At 37.7% G+C, this 8,118-nt stretch overlaps 1 pseudogene; it reads left to right on the forward strand.

Annotated features, from left to right (window-relative positions):
• The first annotated feature begins 527 nt into the window (after positions 1-527).
• Positions 528-4,704, forward strand: LOC145013176 (GDSL esterase/lipase At5g45960 pseudogene; annotated as a pseudogene).
• Positions 4,705-8,118: the final 3,414 nt, after the last annotated feature.

Genomic DNA, 8,118 nt, shown 5'->3' on the forward strand with positions numbered 1-8,118 from the left:
TATAATCCATCAGAAGTTTGTGAAAAGTATAGGCATTACAATGTTAAACTGTGAAACGAGTACTTGATCCCGAAAGGGCACACAACTTTATGAACGATATTAATAGCTATAGGTTAGTGAAAATATAGATAATCATGTATAGTAGAGGTGTAAAAAAACGAAACGAAAAAAACGACTTCGAAAAATCAAAAATAAGAAAAATCCGTAGCTAATCTGTAGCTACTTAGCTACGGATTAGCTACAGAATTCTAACGGAAAGCATACTTCGTAGCTAATTTGTAGGTAAATAGTATCTGTAGGTATCCCGTAGCCATTCCGTAGCTATTTAGCTACGGAATAGCTACGGATTAGCATCCGTAGCTATTCCGTTACTAAATTAGGGCATCCCATTCTGTAGTTAATCCCTAGCAATTCCGTAGCTAATTAGCTACGAAAATTTTTCGTAGCTATTTTCCGTAGGAAGACCCCATGTTTTCTAGTAGTGTAAGTGCATAACTGTATTTGGTATGTATTTGAACCGATTTAGCATGGTCCATTGTGATTGCACTTCACTGGAACAATTAGACTTATTCAGAGACTATAAAAGAAAAGTGGCGATGGTGATTGGTAAGGAGAGAGCAGATGATTTGATTAGGAGAGCAATATACATCGTGAGTTCAGGAACAAACGACTTCGCTTTCAACTATTATGGGGCCATAGTTGTTCGACGAAGAGCCTATTCAACCATCTTAAGTTATCAGAATTTCTTGTGGGAGAATATTGAAAGCTTCTTACTGTTCTTCAAATTCTTATTTCCTTCTGTCTAAAATATTTATACAATTCTTTAATTAATATCGTTCATTAATTACGTCCGGATGTTGAGGTAGCAGAGTTTTTGATTTTAACGTTTGGAATAGAACATAATATAGAGCAGTGAAACATTAAACTCGCCCCATAAGCATATGCTTATTTAATGTGGAAACATGGAGGCAGAAAAGTTCTTTAGGAATAAATTTAAAGAAAGATGGCCTATTAGACCAAAATTTTGCAATCCAGGTTTTAAAAGACTTTCTGGAATTGATGCTAGATTCTTGGAAGCTGGAATTACAACAGAGGAAATAAAAAGAGCAGTTTGGGCATGTGGGGATGAAAAATCTCCGGGACCGGATGGATTCACGTTTAAATTTATAAAAAAGTTTTGGGAGCTGTTGAGAGAGGAATTGGTGGGGATGGTAAAGTATTTTGAAGTTCACGAAAAGCTATCGTGTGGATGTAACTCCTCTTTCATATCTCTAGTGGCGAAATCTAAGGATCCAACGCACTTCGGAGATTTCAGACCAATAAGCCTGATTGGATCGATATATAAAATCATTGCGAAGTTGTTGGCGATCAGATTAAAAAACATGATTGGTAACATCATTGGAGAGGTACAATCAGCGTATGTGGAAGGAAGGAATATACTGGAAGGACCAATGATAGTTAACGAGCTTTGCTCGTGGGCAAAGGCTAAAGGCAAAAAGATACTACTCTTTAAAGCTGATTTTAATAAAGCGTTTGATTCGATAAATTGGGCGTTCCTGGACTCTATCATGGAACAAATGGGATTTGGATTGAAATGGAGATTATGGTTGAACGGCTGTCTGAGTTCTGGGAGGGCGTCTTTAATAATCAATGGTAGCCCAACTAAAGAATTTCCAATGACAAAAGGGGTCAGACAGGGTGACCCACTCTCTCCCTTTCTGTTTTTAATCGCGATGGAGGGACTCAATCAAGCCATGATATCAGCAGTGGAGAAAGGAATATTTGAAGGAATTAAATTCTCACAACCTAACATTTGCTTGTCTCATTTATTCTATGCAGATGACGCGCTATTCATAGGCGAATGGTCAAGGAGAAACATTGCGAATTTATCAAGAATATTACGATGCTTCCACGTGTCGTCCGGACTAAAAGTGAACTTCACAAAGTCAAAAGTCTATGGGGTGGGGGTACCTAATTTAGAAGTTTCAAACTGGGCGGCTCCTCTTGGGTGTGAACCTTCATCCATTCCCTTCACTTATCTGGGAGTTCCGGTGGGCGAAAATATGAACAAGAAGCGAGCATGGAGACCGGTTATCGAAAAGTTCCAAAATAAGCTCACGACTTGGAAAGCGAAATCTTTAAGTTTCGGTGGTAGAGTAACCCAGGCTAAGGCGGTCCTTGGCAACTTACCTATATATTACATGTCAATCTTTGCAGTCCCGAAAGGTGTGATTGACACGCTGGAAAAAATTAGAAGAAACTTCATTTGGAACAAGGTGTACGAGAAAAAAAGTATTAATTGGGTGGCTTGGAATAAGCTCGTTTCTCCAAGGACGATTGGGGGGATCGGACTAGGTTCGATTAAATCTATCAACATTTCACTGCTAGCAAAATGGATGTGGCGTTTGAAATCTGAGAACTCATCATTGTGGGCAAAAACTATTCGATGTTTGCATAAGTTAGATGGAAGGCATTGGTCAGTGTTCGCGAATAAATCGAGTACGGGGGTATGGAAAAACATAATCAAATCAAGATCTTTTCTGCAAACGATCAACATTGATCCCAAAGATATAATATCGTGGAACGTGGGTGCGGGTGAGTGGAAATCAGAGTTTGTTTCTGACGGACGATTCATGGTGTCTCAGATACGGGAAAGGATTGAACTAGCCGACTTTGTTGTATGTGATGGACCGTTCGATTGGGGGAAATGGACTCCGTTCAAGATTCTCTCCTTCATGTGGAGAGCAAAACAAGGTAGACTTCCGTCGGCGGTGGCACTTAGTAGGCGTGGGATCACTATCCCATCAACTAGATGTAGTGGTTGCAGCTTGGAAGAGGAGACGTCGGACCACATTTTGATTACGTGCCCAATTGCGATTTCAGTCTTAAATTCGATAACATCCTGGTGTGAACTCAATTGTGGAAGATTTACGTCGGTAAGGGAGTTGATACTATTCGTCTCAAGGTGTTCCGGATGTAATAGAAAAAAGAGGCTTTTGAATATGATTTTTAATGGAGCATTATGGTGCTTATGGTTAGCCAGGAATAAACGGGTGTACGAACAGATTCACACTTCATCGGCGGTCATAACAGAAAAGATAAAAGCGATGACGTTTACTTGGTGCAAGCATAGAACTCCATGCAAAAATGTAGATTGGAGAGTTTGGAATTTATGCCCCACTCTTTGTCTGTAGTTTTTGTTTTTGACTGTCTTGTACTTTTCGTTTTCCCACATTAGCTTGATGTGGTTTCTTTGATTAATATATTTGCCGATTTCAAAAAAAAAAGTAGGAATATTATTGGAAGAAAAGTACATGCCTTTTTTCGTTTATTTTTTCCCATACAGGGAACTTTGACTTATTACGTCCATTTGGTAAAAAGTAGAGTAATTTTTTATTTTATGAAATGTGAAACCACACTTAAAGATGTGGTATATTCAAGTATGATAATATAGACATGCTTCAGATCAATCGACACTGGATAATTGTGAATTTAGTAGTCGATCCTTATCTTATTTTGTTACAATATTTCTATTGGCCGTTGGATGTTGCCAACATGTAGAAAACATCAGCGGAAAAATATGTTTGAAGTTTTGCTTTCCCTTTTTACGCTATTCCTCTTGGGGTTGATAAAGAAAAAAAAACTCTATTTTTTGTACCAAAATGTACAAGGTTCTAAAAACACTAAAATAACTAATTAAAACAAAAGGAAATGACACAAATAACCCAGAAAACTTTTTAGGGTTGACTCATTCAATCCTAATGTTATTTTGGTGTTTTAAGGGAGCACAGTCCGGTTTAACACGTCCTTTGTGTTTTAAGGGATCATGGGTTCAAGTCTTGATGGAGCCATAGGTAATTATTTTAGGAATAGGTGACATCCTTTGTAATAAATGATAGACAACCTAAAAACTGATCATTCTTGTTATTTTGTATGACAAGGCTTGATGGATGAGGGTGCAAAGAAAATAGGGGTGGTGAGTGCGCTTCCAATTGGATGTTTGCCTGCTATCATTACCGCTAACTCCAAGGACCCTATTCATAGTCGTAAATGCATTGAACGTTTTAATTCCATTTCAAGAGATTATAATAAACTTCTGGAAAATAACTTAAAGGGTGTTCAAAGATGGGATACAAGGATTATTTATGCTGATATATACAAGCCCATCATGGATATGGTTACAAGAAACCGTCAAAATGGTAAGTATATGATTGGAGATTGGTATTACATATATAACTGGATATATAATGATCATTTTGCTTTAAGAATTTTCTAGTAGAAAACAAAAATTTAAGTAATTTTTCCCCTAAAATAAAAAACACAGAAATGAGTTTAGTTTGTTATTTTTCGCGCATGTTGCCACTACCCAGCATGCAATTCAAACCATTTTTATTAACCATTATTAATACTACCATTACTTGATACATAACATAGTTTTCGATTTTGTTGGTATAAGGAACATGTTTTTTTTGTTTAACACAAGCTCCCTTTTCTCTTGTTGTTAACCTAAAAGATTTTGAAGAAGTCCATAGAGGTTGTTGTGGGAGTGGACTAATTGAAACTAACTTCATGTGTAATCAAAAATCACCGGTGTGCACCAATGTCTCAAACTACGTGTTTTGGGATTCTTTTCATCCAACTGAGAGAGCATACTACTTTATCTTCAAGTCTCTTCAAACTCTCATCCGACAATACATAGGATAAATGTTATCTCATGACTAACATCCTACTTTGTCTATTGATCTTATTTACTATTTTGAGGTTGTAAAAACTATTGCTAAAAAACGAAAATGTGCAAACCTCTTTATATGATATTCCTAAAATAGCTTGCAAATAAAGTGTATTGTTATTATAATAACACACAATGTCAAAAAAGGTTCTCCTATCTACATTGACCATAAAGAATTATCTTCAACCAAGATTACCACAACAACTAAACAATTAACTAGAAACTACTTACTTAAAAAAAAAAAAAGATATTGTTTTGGTAAAAAATCAACTTAATAACTTTGTAACCAAATTAGTAAATGTAGTGTTGTGTTTGAGTAATGATTTTATGGAATAGATTGTAAATTGTCCAAGATATCAAAAAATATAAGAACTTAAGAGTAAATATGAAATATTGATATTTGTTATAAAGGAATTAAGTGAAAAGAATGCTCTGAATAGGAAATGTACATTTGAAAGATGGGACAAAAATAGTGTTAATGTTATAATTACATGTTAAATTTGTCAAAGATATTTGTAAGATGTCTGTTCACGTATGATCCATTAGCATGGTCCAGACATCAAGACTTGGCATGTCAGCCTAACCTGGCGCTCTGCTGGTGCTTTCTGCCATCATTGTCTAGCACTCGCGTAGTGACCACTCCTGGTGCTCTCCTGACGATCCCAAAATGCCTGACCCAACTCTTTGCTAGTTGGGCCTGAGTTGGGCCGGCCCAAGGCCTGACCTAACTCTCCTTAGACCTAATTGTCCCCCATAAATAGAACATGTTCTCCCCCATAGAAGGGAGCTTCCTTTGGAATTTTCCTAGAGATCTAAACCTTAGGAATTCCCCTTAGTCTCTTAGCCTCTAACCAACTGTCATGGCTAAATTCATATCCCACAAAACAAAGTCGCTTTCTCTAGCTAGTAGAAACCCGTGCATCCTCGACATCGATCTTACTTGATCGTCGGAGCCTGCTCAATGGCTCAGGCCTTGGGGAAGCTCTAACGATTTGTTGTGATTCTTGCAAGTAATCAAGTCGGGAATACGCAAACGACATCACACCCTGATCTCCAATCCCGATCCAAGACTACAAGTCCCGAAGACCAGGTGAGATGTCGCAACATTTGGCACCATCCATAGGACCAATAGCAAATAGTTATCGTCTCTTGGTATCAACCTCAGTTTCAGTTTCGATTTGTTATTCTTTACTTCAGATCCGTCCTACCCTCACGAAGATCTTCCCAAATCTGCTTACCAAATGTAAAGATTTGTTGCTCTTTGCCTCATGGCTACTCATATCTGTTCATTTCAACCATCATCTGTTGAGATCTGTTTGGCTCTCGCCAAGATCTGACCAAATTTGTTTACCGAATGCTTAGATCTCTAGATCTACTTCGTTTCAAGCCTCATATCTCAAGATCGTCTCCATATCTTGCTCATTTGAACATTTTCCAAGCTTGCACAGATCTTCTTAGATCAATTTTCGTTCATGTATTGGCGGGTTGTTCAGGAAGATAGGAAGACAACAAGTTTCTATGAGGTTTTACATATTCTTTGTTCATATTTTGGTGTTTTATCCAACAACTTGGAAATAACTGAAATTTCCATAAGTTCTTACACCATTTCCAGTTAATATGATCAACAAAATCCACTCTCAGCTAATCAGAATGTTTTTCAAGCATAAGAAAAGCCTTTGAAATAAGTTTTTGTTCATATTTTGGGGACGTGTTCAGAAAATTGGGATGAAGAAAGAAAGTTTTATGAGTTTTTAAACTCTTAGCAGTTCATATCACATGGAAATCCCTTTCAGTTGGTGATTTTCTATGCAAGACAACATCCTTTGAACTATTGTTTGTACATAGAACTACAAAACTTGTACATATAATAAAAATCAACAAAATTCCAAGAGCCATGTTCATATTTACCACTCTCTCCAAAATACATCTTAGAAACAAAACTCGAAAATTAAAACTCATAAGTTGTGCCGCTCTATTAAGAATACAATAGAAGTATATATGTTTTTCTAATTTCAATGGATAAAAGAAAAAAGTGAGAGCAGCTAGTCTCATTCTCTGAAGCCACTGCATGTACACACAGTTATGGTGTTTATACACTTGAAAAATCCATCAAATCAAACCCAACCTCAAAAGTTGAATAATTTTACAGCTCATGATTGTTCAAATGATAATAAAATGTACAAGAATAGTGTATATATTTCTTTCTGACCAAAACAAAAAAAAGGGCAAATGCACCATATTATACATAATGAAACATCAATAGTGTATCATTTCAGTAAATGATTCTAAAAAAATAATACAATAGGCAATGGCATTATTGTCTCTTTTGAGCCAACAAATGCAAATGAAAAAAAAAGGAATGTAGCTGGTCCAAATGAACAGCTCATCAGCATCGAGAAAGGATAAAAAAGTTGAGCCCCACTTGGTGATTTCCTCCCTCTCACCGGAGGAATAACTATAACATCCCAAAAATCATGACCAAAAATTTATTTTTAAAACGTTAATAAGACCATAAGTATTAAGTCATTTCAGCCATAACTAAATGATTATATAACTCAACAGAGTATCATTTCAAAACAGTTGTTCGTTTTATCAGAGTAAACATCCCAGGCTAAAACTCCTTTGGTGTATGTTCCAACCCAAAATCTTCTCTCCTCTACCTGGAGTACCTGCAATGAAAACTGAAAACCGTAAGCACGCAGCTTAGTGAGTTCCCCGACCTACCACATACCGTATACGCATAACCATGAACACATAACCACGTACTGGGCCCCCGCCCAGTGCATCGGGCCTTGCTCGACATCAGGCCCCGCCTGGAATCGGGTCCCACCTGGCATCGAGCCCCACTCGGTATACATATCTGTCTCTCTTAGGCCCCGCCTGCCTCCTGGCCTCGCCCGCTACACACATACATACAATCAAATAGCATACTAATAAATAAAAACTCTCTAACTGTCCCTTGATTTAAGGCCTCGCCTAACTAGGGCTCGCCCCTGTCCTACTACTCAAGTTGTGGAACCCCGTCCATGCTCTTGTTAGTAGTTAGAGATGAGCCCCCACCCACAGTCACTCCATTCCTATTATGGGCATCGCCACTAGTCTGCTAATGGTGAGATATGAAACCCCATCCATACTTAGCTAGTGATAAGATACGGGACCTCGCCCACACTCACCTCCTTACCAAGCACATGCAAATATCACATAGACAACAAGTAAAATCTAACATACAACATGAGAATCTTCCTTGGGATTTCCCCGACATTGGACCCCGACCCGGAGAGATACAATCATCTAACATACTATGGGCTTACTGTTGGATTAATGTCTAAGTCCATAACTATAATTGGTAAAACTTGACCCGACCCGGCATGGTCCATTTGGGTTGCATG

This window comes from Lactuca saligna, chromosome 1 (assembly GCF_052625555.1).
Source record: "Lactuca saligna cultivar CGN05327 chromosome 1, ASM5262555v1, whole genome shotgun sequence".
Classification (NCBI taxonomy): domain Eukaryota; kingdom Viridiplantae; phylum Streptophyta; class Magnoliopsida; order Asterales; family Asteraceae; genus Lactuca; species Lactuca saligna.